Below are 21,399 nucleotides of genomic sequence, written 5' to 3'. Positions count from 1 at the left end.
AAGAAGGTGTTTTATTGAAAATATGCCGACATCCATTCCCAGGAGAGTGAGAAAAGACGGCAAGATGCCCAGCAGTTATACAGGTTGTTCTCCTAGACAAGCTAATATATATAGTTTGGCACTTCCATGCTGTGTGCAAGAGAGCCATATAATAGACTAATGCACACTTTTATGTTAAAAGGCCTCATATTTCCCTGGATAATTTCTTTATCTATTTCTGTTTTATGCAGCAACCATTTATGCCTTTCACTTATTCGTTAATTACATAAAACATTTTTGTTTCCGCTCACTTGTTAGATAAGGCTGCTTAGTAAATTTAAGCAAAGTAACCAGTAGATGGCAGTATTTATCAAACTGCTTTCCCCTTATTTTGAGTAGGGATCTCAGTTTAGACATGCATTGCATAATAGGATTCAGTTTCCAGTAAGGGCTCTGGTGAACCAATCAGAGTCTAGGCTTCATTTTAAAAAGAGCAAGTTTCTAGCCCACAAGCATATAGATTGTGCAGACATGTTTTAAAAGGTTCTGAGGCATATCCAGATTGTAGCTTCTATACTGCTGATTGCTACAAAAGATAGTGCTAAAGCAGAAGCACAGGCAGCAGCACCCTCCCCCCTCCAAAAGAGGTAAAAATTGAAATTGGAATTTTACAACTGCAAATGACTGTGCTAATCTTGTTGTCTGCCATTTGGACTAGCACAAGGAAATGTGGTATATCAGTAGTAGTAGTAGTATCAGTCAGCACAGGCTCATGATGTAGGGATTCAGTGCACTTGAAACTATAAAAAAACATTGGCGGGAAGGATCTGGGGAAGGCCGTGCCCACAGTGAGAGGCATTTTGCCTTCACAGTGCCTTTCCTTCTTCATGGACATCTTTCCAAGGTGTATGCATTCTACCATATCCACTGTGTTTTGTTTTGCAATTACAGCACAATAGTAACTTAGCATGGGTGACGACGTTATCTCAGATAACTGGTTGCTACATAATTGAAGTATGTAGCAACCAAGCAACTGATTGAAGTTTATTCCTGACACATCACATTTGAGTGATTTGTAAAATTTATAAGCTCAGACAAGGCTGCATTACTTTTTTCTGCTCATGATGAACATGCAGAACTGGACTTTCCCAGGTGCAGAATTTTGTTTCTTCTGATAGATTCATCACAATGGGCTCAATCCTCAAATATTTTTCTCCGCTTGCTCTTAATTTGCTTGGAGATCAGATTGCACCATAGGATTATGTGCAAATCTGCTTGTAAATTAGACGGTTGCTCATATTACAAAGCATTTGGCTCCATGCAAATGGGATTGTAATTTTTAATAACCTAGTGCTAGTCCTTACCTATCTATCTATGTGGTCGCTAAGAGTCGACACTGACTTGACAGCACTTAATAAATCATCAATCAGTCCTTACCACATTTACTTGGAAGAAATAATGCAGCTTAGTGGCAAATTTACTGATCTCTCGAGTCAGTGAAACTGAACTCTTACCTCTGCCAGGAACTGGGAAAGGTGCTGAAGAGGGCAACCAAGATGATCAGGGGTCTAGAGCACCATCCTTATGAGGCAAGACTGCAACACCTGGGGCTTTTTAGTTTAGAAAAAAGACGACTGCGAGGAGACATGATAGAGGTCTATAAAATCATGCATGGTGTGGAGAAAGTGGATAGAGAGAAATTTTTCTCCCTCTCACATAACACTAGAACCAGGGGTCATCCCATGAAATTGATTGCCATGAAATTTAGGACCAACAAACAGAAGTACTTTTTCACACAACACATAATCAACTTGTGGAATTCTCTTCCACAAGATGTGGTGACAACTAACAACCTGGATGTCTTTAAGAGGGGTTTGGATAACGTCATGGAGGAGAGATCTATCAACAGCTACAAGTAGGAGGCTTCCTCCAGCCTCAGAGACAGGATGCCTCTGAATACCAGTTTCAGGGGAGTAACAGCATGACAGAGGGCATGCCCCTCCCAGTGGCATCTGATGGGCCACTGTATGAAACAGGATGCTGGACTAGATGGGCCTTGGGCCTGATCCAGCAGGGCTGTTCCTATGTTCTGTGTTCTTAACTTACTACATGCCTTAGATGAGCCATTGACTCTCAGACTCAACCCTCCATCTGCACTATGGAGGGCAACAATGCTGACCTACTGAGCCAAATTGTGCACGGAATACTGAAATAATTACTGAATACTGATAGATTCCACAAGATCATTCTGGATTGTGTGAAATAGCTTGCAGCTCTTATAGAATGGAAAACTTTGAGATGTGGTGGCTGGGACTGACATTTCCTTCGAACAGTATTAGGGTGGGAAATCCTTTGGTGGCCCTCATTAGGAGTTCTGAAAACATATAGGGAAGCACAGAGGTCAGATACTTGAGAAAGACAAAGAAGACGTAGGCAACAGACCAGTTATCCAGACAATCTTAGAAAAGTACAATCAAGACTCCTGGGACTATGGGGCAGTGTTTGCGGCATGACTGGGAAGAAGGACCACTGCTCGCTGAGATGTGCAGAGGAAAGTGAGAAACCTAAGGGGAGAAGATTGCGGTGGAAGTTTTTATCTCACTCCAGAAAGTTCTCTGCTTTGCCTAACCATACTCTGTGATATCCGCAGAAAGTCTTGGAGCGGAAGAGATGTCCTGAGTGTCTTAGATATCCTTTTCTCCCTCCAAACAATGGTCCATGAGGGTTGTTTGTTTTCTTTCCCCCTTTTAAAAGCAGTTGTGCAAAGTCATGGCATTGTAATGGTCAGCTGGTTCATCTGTGTTGCCTACTTGCACTTGCTATAGGATGCACATCCCATTGACAGGAATAGTAGCACTCGCAGAGGTCTGCACTCAGTAATATGAGGACATGTGGTCATAAGCATAGATCACAAGATTAAGTAAGTAATCTGAATTCAGATGTTAATTCTGCCCCTAATATTCCCTTTCCCTGCTTAGAGTGCTAGGAGTTTGTGCCTTCCCCCACTTCCCCCCACTTTTCCTGGATGAAACTATGTTTGAAAAATTGAACATAAGAAAAGTTCAGGATGAGTGACTGCACCAGCAGAACAACAATATTCTTACCTGCGCAGATTAGGATGGTATCCATATGCATCAGCATGTAAAGGAGGATATCTTGCAGGAGCTTGAAAATCCATATGTCCATCTGAGATGGGTGAGGTATGAAAACCTGGCTGAGGAGTTACATTGGTGGAAATGCGCAATTTTGCTATTTCATCTAGGTCATCACAATGCCTGATGACTAATAGTGATTTCATCATAACAGTTAGGCTTATTTATTTTTTCTACTTGACAAAAAAATCTACCACACTTATACATTACTGACTTTATTCAGTTAAAGCATGCATGAAACCATTTTTACCCTAGAGCAAATTGTTGGATCAGAATATCTTGGTATAAAAAGGCATCAATAACATTTTTCTTTCCAGTGGAAACTCAAGCTACAATTTCTTAGGCAAGAAGAAAGCAATTAATTAAGATCGGTCAAATACAAACGATAAGGCAAAAAGTCTCAGGGTTTTTTTTTAATAAGAAGACTTCAGGTGCAGTTAGATATAAAATAGTGTTTATTTGATTCATTATTAATAATTGTATGTTTAGAGAAAAACAATATTTTTTCTGAAGCTTCCTCCAGACTTCTTATACTATCATCTTATCACTCACCCGAATGTTTACTTTTCCCGCTGTTCATATATAAATTAACCAGTAAACACTACCATTATAAACATTTGCATTAAATTAAGATAAATGTAAATGACTGGTGCAGTACCAAGGAAAAAAGTGTTGCCACCTTTAACCCAAATGTGTGCAGAATATAAATAACAGCCCCCATTACATTTATTTTAATGACAATGTCGTCATAATGTGGACACAAATAAAATTAATATGAAGTTAACTGCTTCAGTGCCCCATGGATGTACTACAGACATGTCAATTATAACTAAAGAAGCCAGGCAAACAGATGTAGCAGAGGGAGTCTAGTATTACAGTTCTCCATTTGGCTTCTCTTTAGGACAAACAGAGTACCATTCTTTAGGGGATTCATTATGACATGTTCCACCAGACATTAAATCCCCTGATAAAAGAAGGCAAAGATCAATAAACAATACCCACCAGCAGCAATAGATACTGCAATTTGCAATATCTGAGAAGAGAAACATCATAGATTTGTACCTATATTGCATATTCTTGTACCATGCTCACTTGTAGCCTGAGTAGTTTGATGTGGTCACCCTTTGGATCCTTCATGGACCATAGATTCTCATTTGTTTGTTTCAACCTTGTGCAAGCAAAGCATTCTATATAGTAAGCTTTCCCTACCTTCATTGGCCCCAGATGATTTAAATGTCCTGTTTCTAACCTCCCCTTCGTGGACAAGATGTTGGCGAGTGTGATGGCGTCTCAGCTCCAGGCAGCCCTGGATCATTCTGATTACTTCTATTCTTTCCAGTCTGGCTTCGGGCCTGGATCTGGGACAGAAACTGCCCTGGTAGATGACTTATGCTGGAAGATAGACAGAGGAAGTGTGACTCTGTTGATTCTCTTGGTCCTCTCAGCGGCTTTTGATACCATCGACATGGTATCCTTCTGGGTAGTCTCTCTTGCTTAGGACTTGGGGACCCAGTTATACAGTGGCTCCACTCCTAACTGCAGGATTGTACTCAGAAGGTGATACTGGGGGATGCCTGCTCTGCCCCTTGGCTTTTGGCCTATGGGGTGCCACAGGGATCTGTTCTGCCCCCTATGCTGTTTAAAATCTACATGAAACCTCTGGGAGAAGTCATCCATGGGTGTGGGCTGCGGTGCCATCAATATGCTAATAACACCCAGCTCTACCTGGGTGTCATCAGACACCAGGGAGGCAGTGGATGCTCTTATTCGGTGTTTGGGGGCTGTTCTGGACTGGATGGGGGCAAACAAGCTGAAACCTAAATAAGACAGAAGTGCTCTGGGTTGGTAAAACTGACCATCAGAATAGTAAGGTAAATCTGGCCTTGGACAGGGTCACACTCCATTTGAAAGACAAAGTCTGCAGTTGGGAGGGTTTCAGGACTCAACACTGTCTTTGGAGGCACAGCTGGTGGAAGTGTGCAGAGGTTCTTTCTACCAGATATGCCTCGTATGCCAGCTGCAACTCTACTTGGAGAAGTCAGACCTGACTTCAGTTACTCATGCTTTGGAAACATCCAGATTGGACTACTGCAATGTGCTTTAGGTGAAGATTGTTCGTTGTGCTTGAAGACTGTTTGAAAGCTTCAGCAGGTCCAGAATTCTCGTGGGCACAAGTCGTTTAATGAGTGTTGCACCATCCTATGGCAGCGTCATTGGTTACCCATCTGCTTCTGGACTAGATTCAAGGTGCTGGGCTTGTGGTAGGAAACACAACATGTCCCCTTAGCTAAGCAGGGTCCACCCTGGTTGCATTTGAATGGGAGACTACATGTGAGCACTAGGGTATGGAGCCACTCTGGGAGGAGCATCTAGGTTCCAAGTTGCCTCCCTAGCATCTCCAAGATAGGGCTGAGAGAGATTCCTGTCTGCAACTTTGGAGAAGCTGCTGCCAGTCTGTGTAGACAAATATCAAGCTAGATGGACCAATGGTCTGACTCAGTATATGGCAGCTGCCTATGTTCTTATATCTTGATCTTTGATGTTTTACACGGCTTGGGGCCCGGGTACCTGGCAGGCCACATTCACTCATATATTTGCCCTCTGCTCAGCATCTCAGGCCCCGCTCGTGGTCCCGCCACTATCAGAGACCCAGTTGGTGGGGACTAGAGACAGGACCTTTTTGGTTTTTCCCCCTCAGCTTTGGAACATTCTCCCTGAAGAGTTTTGCCATGCTGAATCCCTCAATGTTTTTTAAAACAATTAAAAACATATCTTTTAAAAGAGGCTGTTTAATGTTTCATCTGCTGCGGATATCTGCTGCTGATTATTTAGTTCTTACAGTCCTCGGTTTTTAGCTTTTTATTAATATTTTTAATTTGAAACTTTAAAAAATTGTAATTTTAAATGTGGTTTTACCTGGTCTTTTAACTTGTTTAACTTTATTAATCTTGTTTTAAACGTTGTATCTATTTTATTAATGTTGTGAGACGCATGTTGTGTACACTACCCAAGCAGTATTGTACTGGAGGGGCAGGGTAAAAATAAAATGCCTTTTGATTCTGCCGTCCTCTTGATCCATCTTTGTAATGTCAGTATTGGATGGTATTCTGCTCTGGATTGCAGTGCTCAGTAACTTCAGTAGGTAACAGAGTAATACTCCAATTCACTCCTAAACCCCTCTGTGCTGGTGAATCATAGTGCTACATTGGTGTAATGACATCCTTGCTACTTTTGACATAACATTTATGAGGAAAACTGGATGGAGTTCTGCTTGTAGTGGGAAAGACTTAGGCCTTGGTCAAAACCCTGTGCTTGCTCAGGGTCTGGCCCACCCTCTGTGATAATCTACATTCCTTGGCTGGGGCTTATAAGTCTCAGTGGTGTGGTGCAATTGGCTATAACATTAGAAACCTATCCTTGTTCGTGTCGGTGGGGGCAGAAGGGGATGAGGTGGAAGGACAGTCATTGCTCCCCTGGGAATGATGGCTCTGATTTCGTGACACCCACACAAGCACGGAGCACATTGCACAAACACCCAGCAGTCAGGGAGTCCAACAAGAAACAAGGGGCCAATTAATGGCATTTTGGAACCCTGACAAACAACCTTCCTCAGGACGTCCCACAAGCATCAACCAGGAACCTCAATACACCTGCAACTGAGACTGCAAGGGCAAGCCCCCCCACCCATAAATAAGCAAGGGAGGCAGGATCACCATGCAAGGAAAGAGCCTGCTTCAGAGCACAACACATGCTCTTTCCGCATCCTTCTCCTTTTGAGCCCGAGGTAAACTTCCACCTTTGAAGGCAATGGGTAACCTCAGTCACCTTGCTTGGTAAACACCAAGCATTCTTCTCCGTCAGTTGCTTGCACTCTCCAAAATGTCCTGCAGTAGCCACCATTGTCCTGGTGCTCCTTTGGCTTTCCAGAGTGCATTATAAAATGTAATAATATAACTGGTAGGGCTCTACCCAACAAGCAGCGATGAGAGGAAAAAATGAAACTGTTATGCAGCTTAGGTACAGATGGGTCCTTCAGAAACAAAAAGGCTGGTAAGCCAGTTCCTCTGAGATGCTGTGAGAACAAACTCCACAACTACTGCTTCTCGGAAAGAGCTGTGATAACGGTGTCTTTGTTCTCATGATGGTAGTGGAGCCCCACCCGCCCCGGCCAAAAACACACAATTGGTGTTCACCTCCAATAGGACTGTAATGTGATATACTGGGAAGGGGAAGAAATGGGCTCACCACTACTACCATATTCCACCAGGGCTGAGAATCTCCATCTTGCCCATGGCCTTGACTCCTTGAAGCTCAGTGTCCGCCTGACTGCTTCCCTTCCTCATCATAACTGTTCTGAAGATAAGCATAGCTGCATGAAGTGGAAAGTGGGAGGTGGATGGATATTGACATCAAGGTATTGAGGGAGTACAACAACCAGCGACACTGGCAATCATCCTAAAAAAGACAGGGAGGTGTGATTGGATAGCATGAAGCAGCTGGCTAGAATGAAAGGTATGAACTGTTGAGTCAGTACTTGAGAGAGGATATTGGTCTTTGCACCAGTAAAGCTATGTGTGTACGTGTGTCTGTGTGTGCCTTCCTATCCCACACCCTTGTGAATTGTTATTGTTTAGTTAATTTGAATATTGCCTTTCTATAATATGTTCAAGCAGCTCACAACACAACTAATTAAAAATAGAAGTAACAATACATATTAATAAAAACAATGCATGGTTAATATAGTCACATCATCACTGCACAATGTTGTGGTTGATAGGTGGTGGTGGAGTTGTCAGGGATGCTGTGGAAGTGACAGTTGTTACTATTGTACTGCCGTTACTGTCAGTCATTACGTTAGCTTTTGTTTCTGTAGCTGTTGCTGCACTGTTGGCTCTGCTGCTGATGGAGCATAGGATCACAATCATGTTACTCTTATGTGGTGGCTGTTTAGTGTACTGTGACTGTAGGAACACTTTCATGAGTTGTTCAGAACAGTCAAATAAAATTTCATTGATTTTACTTTGGATTTACACGACCTGTATAACTGTTGCTTATTGAAAAGTCTAAGTGGGTTGATTGGACTGAGCAGAAAGAAACGGATAGAGCCCATTCTCACGCTTCAGTGAGAGGGCTTAAGGGTGGCAGCAGGGAAGGCAGCAGACAATAGCTGGAGAGTTGCTGGGTGTGTGAATTGTGCACCCAGATGGTCCACAGCTGCCACAGGCAGCACGCAGGTCGGGATGTGTTGTCCTGGCTCCTGGAAATCCTACAATGCTCCGGCGATAGCAGGGAGTCCACTCCTGTGCCACTCCTGGGAGCAACTGGCACTCGCACACGAACAGTTAGCCCAAGTTAGCTCACGCCCTCAACCTCGGCTCTGCGGGCTTCTTTGGTGGGTTTGCCACTGCACGGATCCTGGTGGTTCTCACGGGCAGCCAAGCCCAGTCCTGGCTGCTCGTGAGAACAGCCTTCCTATCTGTCAAACAAATGTTGATTCATTTACTACATTATGACTGCTACCTGATATGGACAATCTTCACTGAAATACAACAGAAAGCCCACTACATGACCCCAGATTATTCTAGTCTTCTTATCTAAATTATATTTGGGTGGCCTATGTAGCTTCAAGTCAGTCTACCTCTATTTAAATACATTTCCAATTTACTTAAATTGTGGATTACCCAAACATGTAAAATGTCCTCAAGGCCATTTGGATGCATAAGGTTTCATTGACTTGCCAGATTTCTCTTAGGTGTTCCGCATCTGTCATCACATCTATAAATTGTTTATATCTTGCATGCATATCTTGTGTGTGTGTGTGATGTGCCAATTCTCCTTTATATTAAGGTTTGTGAATTGGGAAGGAAAGCAAATGACTCACCCTGCTCTTCTAAAATAGTTGTTGGCTTCCATACCACTTATCTAGGAGTTACATACTTTAAATAAGAATCTTAAACATTACCTTCACTAAGAATTGGAAATAATATAATGCCAACAAATACTTATAAAAAATACATTCCCAAGACTTTGCAAATGGATCTATGACAGAGGAGATGAAAGCAGTAGATAATGTAACTACTGGATATACTGCCTTGCTAAATTCTGATGATCTGTCAAGGTATAATCGAGCAGCAGAAATTGTCTTGTAGACAGTTGGCAATAAAGCATGGACCACTTTCAGCTGAGCCTGTGCCATATTATGAATATGAATACTCACCTGATCTGTTTTTAGAGAAAGCTAATTTCTCTCAAACACAGCCAATCATCCATTAATAGTACTCAGTTAAATAACGCCAGCTATTTCTGGGTTCTAGGGAACCAACAGTATTTCTTGGGCCATTGACATATGGAAGTACTTTCCATTGTATTTTTGCTCCCACAGACACTCTGTTACTATATTGTATAGTTTGGGAAAGATTGTTCAAGATATCCACTTTACAGTTTTTAAATTTATATTCTACTCTTCCTCCCAACGAGCTCAGTCGGAGCAGCAGACATGGTTCTGTTTTTCCTCACAGCAACCCTGTGAAGTAGGTCAGGTTGAGAGATAAGTGGCTGGTTCAGAGTCACCCAGTGAGTTTGTTTCATGCCTGAAAGAGGATTTGAACTCGATTCTCCCCGGTCCTAGTCTAACACTCCAACCACTACACTGCACTGGCCCTCAGTGAAGGAACTTTAGGAAGCCTTAGGAGATTAGCACAAGCAGCAGACAAGAAGACATAAATATTTTTTTAAAAAGTAAAAGCAAACAAATGTTCATTTCTTCACAAGTGTGTTTGGTTAGCATATTACAGTTCCACCAGTCCCCCCACCCCGCCCACCCCTCTCTCCCCCCCATTCCCCCCCCTCTCACACACACACATATATATCCCAATCCTATTTAAGCATGAACCCCCTGCACACTTATTTGTGAGTAAACCTCATTAAAGTCAGTGGGGTTTACTTCCAAGTAAACATGACTAGGTTTGGGCTGCACAACAGAACTATGTACTGTAGATATTTGTAGAGGAAAAGAGCTTTTGGAGTTGCTGTTTGTGTGTTTGGTAGTCTATTTCATAACTTTTGCAATGCCAGCTGGAAAAACAGGTTGGGTTTGCTAATAGATCCTGTGCTCTTTTGTGATCAGCACACTGTGGTGGACTTTGTTCTTGGCAGCTGTGGTGGGAGCTGCTCATAGGACCAGGAGCAGAGAGGAAGGAGCAGGAAGTTGGAATTAGTTGGGAGAAGGATGCAGTTCCTGCCTCTTTCCACTACCCACACCTCCCTTGATCTAGAGCACACTCTCTCTTCCAGGAGCATAGTCCATCTTCTGTGAACAGAGGCTGTTTCTCCCACCTGCTCCCATCCTCCATCCCTGTACATTGGTGCTTTTGAGCTCAGCTCATCCCTTCACAACTAATATATTTTTTCCTTCTAAAGTCCAGCAGGCAAGGCTCTGCAGTTGGCCCTGCTCTCCATCTGAGGCACCTTGCTGCCACTTCTCTTGCTACCCCCACTGCTGCTGCACCTGCTGCTCTTGTCACCTGCCACTGCTCTTGCCACCTACCACTACTCCTGCAGTATGGCAGGTGGCATGAAAAGCGGGAGGCACGTTGGGCAGCAGGAGTTGCCAAACAGCAGTAGGTGACTGGAGCAACAGATGTCAGGTGCAGCAGCATGGGTGACAGGATGGCAAGCAGTAGCTGGTCAGCATGTACAGCAGTGGGCATCAGGAGCACCAGCAGTGTGCCACTGTGGGGGTGGAGGTTGGGCTCCCGTATTCATGCATTGCTATGCCACTTGCTATGCCGCTTGCTATGCCACAATGAGTGGGAAGGGGAGACTGTGGGCATGAGCCATGCCCAGGTCCCTGAACCTTTAAGTATCTAGCAGTGCCTTTGCCCATCAGAAAAATTTACCAAGGTATTAAAATTTAAACAGGTACTGAAAAATTTCATTTTGTCACATTATAAAACATTACCCATCAGAAAAACGTACCCTGGTACTGAAATCTGATGGATTAATGAAAATTTATGGCCTAGTCCATTATAAAACATTACCCTGGAAATGAAATCTGACATGATAAGGAACAATTATGTTCTTGTCCATTAGAAAACATTAGTAAGTAAATCTGACAGGGTAAGTAAAAATTACATGACACCAGTTCACTCTAAGAATTGGTGTCCTAGGTGACCGCCAGTGTTGCCTCTAACAGTGATTCCCAGATATTGTTGACTACAACTCCCATAATCCCCAGCCAAAGGCCATTGCAGTTGGGGATGCTGGGAATTTTAGTGAACAACATTTGGGAATCCCTCTTAGAGGGAACACTGGTGACCACCTAGGTCTGCTTAGTGGGTATACTGGCCCTATTCATATTTGTTCTCAAACTGGTGGTTATACTTTGAAATATCCATTGTATGTGCGTATGTAGTGCAGGCAATTCTATGAAATTAAAAAAAATTGCGAAAGTAAGGACAACTACTTAGATCCCAACAAACAGGGACATTTATTTCTTTTTATAATAGTCTGAGTACCTTTTACTACCTCACATCACAATGTAAATTTTATTTATAGCCTGACACATTGCAAAAGTTGGGCAAGGTAACAGTGTTAAAATCAAAAAGCCAATTAGAATTGTTACAGCCACCTCATCCCCCTCTATCCCTGGCTACCAAAAACCAGCTGATACAAAGAAGTCATTCCTGAAAGATAGTCAAGCTCAGATTTGTGCAAGTCTTCATAGTAAATGTTTCCTATGACTGAGTGGCAGCTATTATGAAAATTTTTCTGAGTTTACTTACAGTGCTGATTTGGAATATGTTTGGTAAATTTAAGGTGACATTCCTGGTAAATATTTCTTTGTTATTCAACATATGGGTGGAGGTGGTCAATCAGGTATATTGGTCCCAAGCTGTTTGGGCCTTCATAGCTTATTAGTAAATACTAGCCAATCCCGCACAGAGCATCTGTGCGGCACTTTGGGGCCGGCTATTTCCCCCTCCCCCTCCCTGCTGCCCCAGTCTCTCCTCTCTTCCCCTTCCCTCCAGCCCCTCACTCTCTAGACCTCCCCCCACACAGAGCCTCACCGGGCGGCAGGTGGCCAAGAAGGGCCCCACCGCCCACCCACCACTGCCATTTTTCCCCTCCCTCCTTCTGCGGCTTTTCTCTCCCCCCCTCCGCCCGCCCGCCGCCGCTGCTTTTCTCAGCTTTTCTCTCTGCCCACCGCCACTGCTTTTCTCTCCCCCCTCCTCCACCCGCCCGCCTGCCGCCACTTTCTTCCCCCTCTCCTCCTCCCTCCTCATTCGGCCGGGCCTCTCGCCGGAACTCTCGCAGTGTGTCGCAAGAGTTCCGCCGCCAAATCCTGGACACTCATGCTGGCTAAGAGAATTATAAAGATAGATTACAAGCACAGCTATTTCTTTCTACTACTGAACATTCCCTTTTCTCGGTCCATGGGCAGTTAAAGCGGTGTGAAGGACAAAATTACACACGTGTGTGACTTGACCCATTTTCAGGTTTTCATTCTTAGTTGCCACATTTTGTCCCAACTGTGCCTTGGATTGATCTGTGCTGACTTGGAGACCACAGTTATGAGGCAGCCCCATGCCCTGTCCTCAAGTGTAAGTGTGTGTGTGTGTGTGTGTGTGTGTGTGTGTGTGTGTGTGTGTGTGTATGTGTGAAATTTATCTTCCCTTGTGTTATCCTCCCAATAACCCTGTGAAATAGATTAGACTGAGAGATGTGCCTGGGCCAGGGTACCCAGTGAGTTTCATGGCTGGGCATATGGAAGGCAGGTAAAGACAACCAGTTTCAGTCTCTAGAAGTAATCAAGATGTATGATATATGCACCAAATTTTATACTACTGAAATTTAGACTCAGTTCCCTGTCAATAAAATATAATACTAGGGATCTATTATATTGAGGAGTGGCAAGAATGAGAAAAGCACCGCACCATGTAAAATGCCATATAAAGAAGAGCTGATATGATGAGGGGAATTACTCAGAGTAATTCCATTGAAATTAAAAGGGTAAGTTTGGCAATGCCTAACTGGTCCCTTTTAATTTCAATAGGAATACTCTAAGTAATTTTCCTCATGTAGACCAGTATTTTTTTAAATGCAGGCAGCTAGTTTATGGTCACAAGGCAATTCCATGATCATGACTACATGTGGTACAAGCCTGCACAGAGGAGCAAAAAGGTGCAAGATGCTTAAACATTTGAAGCCTCTAAGGATATAAAATAACCAGGAATTATTGTTTGCCATTAACACCTATCATTACACTTCTGTATTATTATTTTTAAATAGGTGTAGTTTACAAAGAAGCTCATCTGATGTTTCAAGTTGGATCCTATGTTGTTGATATGCAAATCTGGTCTTTGGTCTTTGTCTATTTGAGTTAAGAATCAGGATCTTTCTCATTCATGGAGGCTCCTTTGGCAGATTTAAAGTCTTGGACAGGATGCTCATAGTCCATAGTTAAATATCCATAATGGGATGCAGTTAACTTTTCAATGAGCTGGACAAAACATTTCATTAATTTATTCTCTCTCTCTCTCTCTCTCTCTCTCTCTCTCTCTCTCTCTCTCTCTCTCTCTCTCTCTCACACACACACACACACACACACACACACACACACACACACACTCACTCACTCACTCACTCACACTCTTTGGGGTGGAAACCAATCAAGATCACATCCCATTTAACATCAGATCACAAGTTGTCCATGCGACAAACAGTGTCATTCTTGTTAGGGTGTGCCCTTCTCCCCCATGCTAAAATGACTATAAGTTGGCATTTTTGTCTCTTGTATATAATTGATATTTGAGATTGTCAGTAGTGATAATAAGACCCCTATGCTTCAGTTACTTACATGCAAAATAACTTAAGCAGCCTCAAACCATTAGAAAATAACAGCAAGATTGGTTCGTTCATCCCTTGTAAATATTATTTAGAAAGAGAAGAAACACTATTTTTAAAGTGTTGGTCGAGTGAAAATATGTCATATTACAGCCTCCGTAGGTTAAACAAAAAAGAAAAAAATGCGGGGGGGGGGGGACGGAACATCCCAGTGTTTTCTTTTGACTGGGAAAAATGATTAAAGCAAAATGCTGTTTTTGTTTTTGTTTTTTTGCTTGGACACCTTGAGTGATTGCGGTGTGTTACACAGAATAATCACACCTAGAGTTGCAAATGTCCCAGCACAGACCAGACATTTGATTCTACCAAGTCCAGAAATATTTGTTTGGCAACAGGCTGATAAAATGCCTTATTTGGGAAACATTGATTTGAGGAATATGATGGATTCATCTCTGCCTTGTGATACATTTAAACATCTTATCCCTGCATGTGATTCATTTCCTTTTGCTTTGTTTGGAAGGGGCGGGGGATAGTTCTCTGTATAGGCCAGACATGCTGATAATTTGTACAAAGTCCTGCTGGAGAGAGTGTATATATCTGTGAGGGGGAGTAGGGGAGGGGGATATACGTAAAAGACAGATCCTGTTGTGCATAATCTAGCCGGCAGAAACACTTAACAAGGCTAGAGCTTGGTTAAAAAAATCTTTGCATATTATATGACGTTAAAGTTATATCCCCCCCCCCAAAGCTGTTCTTCAGCACAGGAAAGATGGGGGGGGGCATTCTGTGCATAATGATCTCTTTTGGCCTATCCAATTTAAGCTGATTGTTGTGAAGCTTGTGTTAGCTGCTGCTCTCTAGTGTCATGAAGCCTCTGCTGAACAGATTGCTCTTTAAAGGTTAGATTTCTGAAATGTCTCTGTTAGTAAATACAGTTTTTTTGTTTGGGTTTGGTTTAAGAAAAAGGAAATAGTTGGGAAGAGCTCTTTGATTAAGAGTAAGTGTGTGCTCTTTGCCATGCTTTCTAGAGTGCAGATACAAACACCGTTGGGTCAAAGGGTTAACAGCAATTAACTGTAGTTGCTTTAGAGACAAAAGCGTTATTTCACAAAAGCATTATTTCACCTGCCGTCAGAAAAAAAGAGAGAGAGAGAGAGAGAGAGGAGGCCCATTGTGTAGGGGTGTTTGAACTGATTATGTTTAGAGGCTGGTTGTGATTGGTGGAGAAGGGCGTGGCTGATTGGGTAGTTTTGCATCTTGTCAGCCCAGGAGCACCCTTGTGCGTGCAATCTGTCTGTAACCTGAGGAAGCTAAAGACTGTACAACAAGGCTTAATAGAGCTTCATGGCCCAGCACTCTGTTTGTGGTGGCAGCTAAATGGAGTTTGTCAGGTTTGTCAATATGATTGATTTCATGATTTCTTTTAAAATCTTACTTGTGTGCAGCATGATGATCTTTAATTTTGCATATTCAAGAATAGGATTGTGTTTAAGCTTGAGGCTTCTTTATTTATACTCTCTTGTTTACCAACTTCTCGATCAGGAGTTTTACAAAGGAGCTTAGAAAAGGACCATAGACAAAAATGGGAGAAAGAAACATCTACAATATATAGGCCTGTTTATCTTCTCTTAAGAAGTTTGGGAAGCATTTAAAAGCAACACTCTGAAAAAGGAAAGCACTGCATGGATAAATCTCTTTACTGCTCTGCCTGTATTCGTAGGAACTGCAAAACTTCCTCAACAATTATGTCGAAGACAATACTATGTGATTGTGGCCAGCTTACTAAAGATGTAAGAAAACCAATAGCAAGGTTATTGTGTTGCTGTCTAAGGCTTCTACTTTTTCAGAACTGCTTTGCAATATTTATAGGTTAGTTGCCTTAATTGTAGTTTGCTTTTTAAAAAAAGTGTGTGCGTGTGTTAAAACTGTGTAAAAATACTGTGTCAAGCACAGTTAAGTGTCTGGTTTTACTTGCTAGTCAATTTGCCACGTGAAATTAAGTGCGGGAGGTTTGTTTTTGACACTGACTGGTATTAATATGCTCTGGAGGAATAAGTGTAACTAGGCTAAGCGTCAGTCTTGCAGTCCTATATTTTTCTGCAAAATGAGATTATTTTTCTAAGGGGTGGCGGTAGCAGGGAGGAGGGAACTATTAGGAAGTGGGTGGTTAGTTTAGAGCAAAGTGCACATACATGCTTCCTCTTTGGGATTAACTCTTTCATACCTGGCATAGTTGAGGGGCTGAACAAGGCAAATAAGCATTTGGAAACTTTTCAGACAGCATGAATTTAAACCAGGAGCACTACTATTTTAAAATAGATGACAGTTTTTAAGATGATGACAAAAAAATGGGTGACAAGCTTAGTAAGCAAGATATGTGCTTTGTTCTAAATGAATGGATCTGTTTAAAAGGTGGGGGAAACCAGTGAAACGACTACTAGTATATAGTTCTTAACTAAACCAACATATATTATTGAAGTGCATATGCAGGAAAAATGGAAGACACATGACTTTAAAAGAAAATTTTAAAACCCTGTGACTTTAAGTGTATATGGTGGGTTTCAGTGAATTCAAAGGATTAATCAAAGTGATATGTGTTTTCCAAGATCAGGTGCTTAGTAGATTTACTGTCAATATACTTGGGTGTCTTTCCACTGTAAGTTCAGGATGAAGAATAAGTATGCGCCTTGTTGTTGTTGTTTTTTCTGCACAGATGGGTCTGTGGGTGGGCTTCTGAGACATAGATGTGCTGTATGGTACTATATTCTTGTAGCAATACAGAAGATTAGTTCTAGAAGCAATATTACTCGTCTGCTACTGCAGACTCCCTCTGAAAATCAGATAGATGACCTGTTTTAGGTGGCTTTAAATAATCATACTGCCTTCCCATCCTCTCCAACATTGCAATGATAAGGATGTAAATCTGGAAACAAATCCTGTCCAAACAGTGTAGCTGATTTGGCCTAGGATGTGATAGAGCTGAACTGAAAACTGATTGGTCTGACACTTTATAATCAAAGCTGATTTATTGTTCATTAGTAGTGCATTAGCCCTTTCAGGCAAGACAGTTATTTGTGTAGAGGCCTGTCAAACAAAAGACTGCTAGCACCTGTCATTTCTAACCACGAGATAAGCAACAAGATATTAAGATAATGCAAATAGAAATATATGCCTGCAAGAGGAAAACTCTTGCCTGTGAAACTTCTTTTTAAAATAACACTTTTAAAATTCAAAGCCTGGAATCATTGCATAGATAAACCTTATTAGGGATGAAAATGCATCCCTTTGAAAAGAAAGTGAAGCTCTAGATATGGAGGTTTGTAACTGATTAACTTGGTGTGCTTTTCAGTTTATAAATCTGAATGGCATGCCTTGACTAGGCACCTATGTTGGAAAGTTAGTAAGGAAATTGTAAGAAATTAAGACAGTTCTCAATCTTTTTTTAAAAAAATCTGTGTTTCATATTTATGTAATTATATATTGCCAATAGAATTTAGTTAACTTAAAAAAAAAATACCCCATTGCACATAAGTCTGTCTGACAGGTACCATAAAATGCTTTCTGTACCAGCAGGGGTTAATTATGTGAAAACATGATGACATCACAGCAGAGCTGCGAGAATGTCAAGATATATCTGCTGCTGTATTGAGACATGTTTCTACAAATTCCCATTCCCCTCTGTTCTCTCACTCCCACCGCCTCTCCCTCCCCTTTCTGCCCCCTTATTAAGGAATGATCTCATGCGCAAACCAGAAAACAACACAAGTGTCAAAAGAAAACAAAATTAGTCAACTTTTGTCTGCCACCATAGAAACAAGGATTAACTTCTGTTGTTCCAGAGTCATGTAGAGGAGACTATCTGCATGAGGATATATAGTGTATTGTCTTCTGTGAATTTTTCATTTGACAGGGATTTTGGAGTCTGTGATCTTAATTAAATCTCAACTGGCTCAAATAATGCATCTAAAACTGCATGCAGTGTTGCGTAACCTTGCTGAGTTGGTAAACCATAAATCATCAGAGAGCTTATGATAGGGAGGTGGTGATGGGTTCCCCCCACTCCGTTTGTTTTTATTTTCTGTGAGGCTTTGTTTTTCTTCTGTTCCTTTAAGTTATTTTTCAAAGTACACTTTACTGTACTCTTTAATTCCAGTCCCCGCTAAAAAAAAAGAGAGAGAATTAGGACATGCCATGCCCAATTTGGATAGAACTGAAGTGGTGCAATGAAACTGACACGGGATCATAGCTTCGGAGACCTTTTCACACAGTTGTGTATCTAATGTCATAATGGGAGCTATGCCTTAGTGATGTTCATGCAGTTTTTAAAAAACGCAGTACACAGCTGCATTTCCTAAGGTGTATTCTCCATCTGGAAAAAGTGTGTGTGTTGGAAGTTAAAGGCTATGGATTATAAATAGCAGGCAAAATGTAAAAGGTGGGTTAATACCTTAAGAGATGCAGAGCAAATACGTTAATGTAATTACTTGCCTATCTTCTCAAGGTGTTGGTTGTTGAGAGTTGTTGATACCTGGAAGAGAATAGCAACTCCAAGCTGTTTTTCTCTTCTCTCTAATGTGCTGAAAGTGTAAATTGGTGGCTTGTCAAAATGTAACAGCCTTCATCTCAAGGTGGCTGTGGATACTTGGTTAATTTCAAAAGTAGGAAGGTCGTACTAGAATTCAAAGTTTAGAGAGAATAGCAGAGACATTGACTGGACTGAATCTCTTAGAAATATCTGACAACTGTTGTAGTCAAATAGGGGCAAATCTAGGTTTTCTTCAAGGAAAATGTTTAGGACTTGAGCGATAAACATACTGATTTATCCCCCTCATCCCACTTCTGTGCTAGAGAAAATAAAGAATAAGGGTCCACCCTTATCCATACCTGCCTGACGAGATTGTGGGAAAGTTCTGACACTGCAGACTCAACTTGATATTGTTTGGTGAGAAGCTTGGCTGGCTTTAAGCAGTTTGTTTGTTTTTGGAAAGCAGGACTGTGTTACTGGAAATTAGCTTTGCTGTGAAGTTCAGGATTCATTTAAAATGCCTTTTGTTTAAGTTCTTTTTCTTTTCTTTGGCCCTAGCTTTTATTTGTCTGATATCAGGAACTGAGTAGAGAGGGGAGGTATCAAGAACAGGAGAGGCCCCATTAACTCATCTTCCTGATGTGATACTGCCTGATGTGTCTGTAAAGATTTGTAGTCAAGTAGTTATATGAAATAAGCTGTTTTGGTTCACCTTTCCAGGGCAGTTTCCTCTCTTAGAAAGTGTGTGGTGTTGTTGTTTTCTTTTCCACATCAGAGAACACAGTATTTTGTGGGGGTGGGTGGGCCACAGAATAGACTAAATGAACGATCCATTATTCTTAATTATTCTATTGCTATGCTTTAAGGTGGAGTTGCTTTTATTGATTAGGTAAGGTGCTCTATTACCTTTTCTAAAGGCAAAATAGAAAGACACCCACACAATAGCTGATAATGTGTTCTAATTTTTAAGCTCTCTATCTTGCCCTTAAATCTGAAACATGATTGTTCAAATAACTGAGAACAAGGTAAACCAACAACATCAAAAAGGTCGGCTTCTGTGATTTCTCAAGGGCTTGTTATTTTGTACTTTCCAATTCTATTTGATGTCTTGACAAAACAAGATGACACAGGGGAGGATACATTAAATTTTGATTCTCTCCCACCCCACCCCATCTAACCTATACCAGTGGTGGCAGCTTAATTTCTTGTACTTTTTAAAGTAAAGGTGGCTTCTTTGCTTTTTTCTTTTGCACAATTACTCTAATTGCCACATCACTTTATTTCTTCTTGGGCCTTCCAATTTGCCTTGATTTTGCAAGGTATTTAAAAAAATGTTTTGACCTTTAACATGCAGAGAGCTTGCTGGCTAGAATGTGTCTTCATTAGAAGTAAATCAGTGAATAACAAGATTGTCAAAGGAGCATCTGATGTTTTCTCATTATGAATCAGCACAACCAGTGCAAATTAGATTCTAATGTACATACAGATGAAGGTACCTATGATAGGTGTGAAATACAGCACACTTCAACCAAATGAACTTTTACAAGTGTGTGAAGATTGTACCTCGGAATGAAAGTGACAGCTTCTAAGCAAGTGTTTAATAGAACAGGGATTTGAGTACATCTTGTCCTCATCTGACTGTTTTTTTGTAACTGGATTAAAGTAAACTGGTTCAGTGGTTCACTTTTTTTATTTGCCCCTTAAGAATACACTAGTCAGTAGGCTTTCTCAAACTCCCCCACACCAGCCAACCATTGCCCCACCAAAAAAGGAGAACCTCTGTAACTCTTTTTAAAAAGAAGTAGAAAGCCACAGGCTAATGCTTCAGATTATTCTGACTGTTGCTGATTTTTTGTTTTTGAATGCTTGCTACAGAACAATAATATTTAAAGTAGCGTGTACTAATATTGTACAGCAGCTAAAAACTGTGTACTAAATCATAAGCTCGGAAAACATAATAAATTCAGGTACAAATACTTAAAAAGCAGCCAAGGTGGTTTGTGGTTTTGGCTGTTGTTGTTTTTAATATTGGGGCTGCCATTGTAGCTTTTTGGCTATATAATGTGCAGAAATTTAAAGAATTTATAAATTTCATGTTGATCTATTTTTAAAAGTAAAAACCCTGAGGAGAAGCAGAAGGATTTACCTTTTCTCTCCATGTGAAATTAGTTGTAATTTTTGGCTGGTGGTCCCTTACTATGCAGGTACAATACATAATAGAAATGGTTTAATAGGTTTCTTTTCCCCTTCCCCCCAACCCTCCCAGTGTAAGGAGAGCTATGCTGTGCAGTTTCCACTGTAGTGCTCTTTTGACAAACGACAAAGTAGAAGAGACTTAATTTATGTCAACTTTATATTTGTATGCAAATTAAATTGGGAATGTATTATAACTTCAACAATTAGCCTGATACATAAGTATGGAACCTAGTATGCATGAGAAGTAGCAGGTAGGGTCAAGTTCCAATAAGGCTTCGTACTTTAAACAAATATTAAATCATCTTAATTCTTTTTTCCTACGGTCAGTACAGAAAGCTTTACATGGTAGGAAGCCTGAAATTATTTACTGAAAAAGGAAAACCTATTATGTTCAACTGTGTACATCTGTGGTCAAACTCCTACTCTTAGTGAAATGTAATAAACAAAATAATAAAGATAAAATGCTAATCGAATTGTAAAGAGCTCTCTCTCATCTCTTCTTTTTAGTAGGAGGTTGTATTGTTGAGGAGAAAACAGTTATGTTAATTACTGACTACTTAGCTGATTTTACATTAATATAATAAACAGTACCTGTCGTAATGTTCTGTACAGTGTTATGGAAAAAATAGTGAAGTCTTAAAAATGAAATTCCATTTTGCATAATGAAACGGAATCATGGTTTCCACACGAATGATTCTAGCA

The 21,399-nt window shown here is 41.1% G+C and overlaps 1 protein-coding gene across 24 annotated transcripts in view; it reads left to right on the top strand.

Annotated features, from left to right (window-relative positions):
* Positions 1-21,399, top strand: part of FOXP1 (forkhead box P1) — an 823,426-nt gene that overhangs the window by 655,155 nt on the left and 146,872 nt on the right. Inside the window, exon 1 of one of the 24 annotated variants that reach the window (XM_053290534.1) lies at positions 14,806-14,875. The exons of 22 other annotated variants lie outside the window; for them this stretch is intronic. The gene's annotated coding sequence lies outside the window, so the exon portion shown is untranslated. Of the gene's footprint in view, positions 1-14,805; positions 14,876-15,109; positions 15,368-21,399 lie in introns of those variants that run through there. One more of the 24 variants, XM_053290529.1, reaches the window with a different exon arrangement.

Source organism: Hemicordylus capensis, chromosome 2, assembly GCF_027244095.1.
Source record: "Hemicordylus capensis ecotype Gifberg chromosome 2, rHemCap1.1.pri, whole genome shotgun sequence".
Lineage (NCBI taxonomy): Eukaryota > Metazoa > Chordata > Lepidosauria > Squamata > Cordylidae > Hemicordylus > Hemicordylus capensis.
The sequence above is the reverse complement of the archived record's forward strand: the minus strand, read 5'-3'. Positions and strand labels throughout refer to the sequence as shown.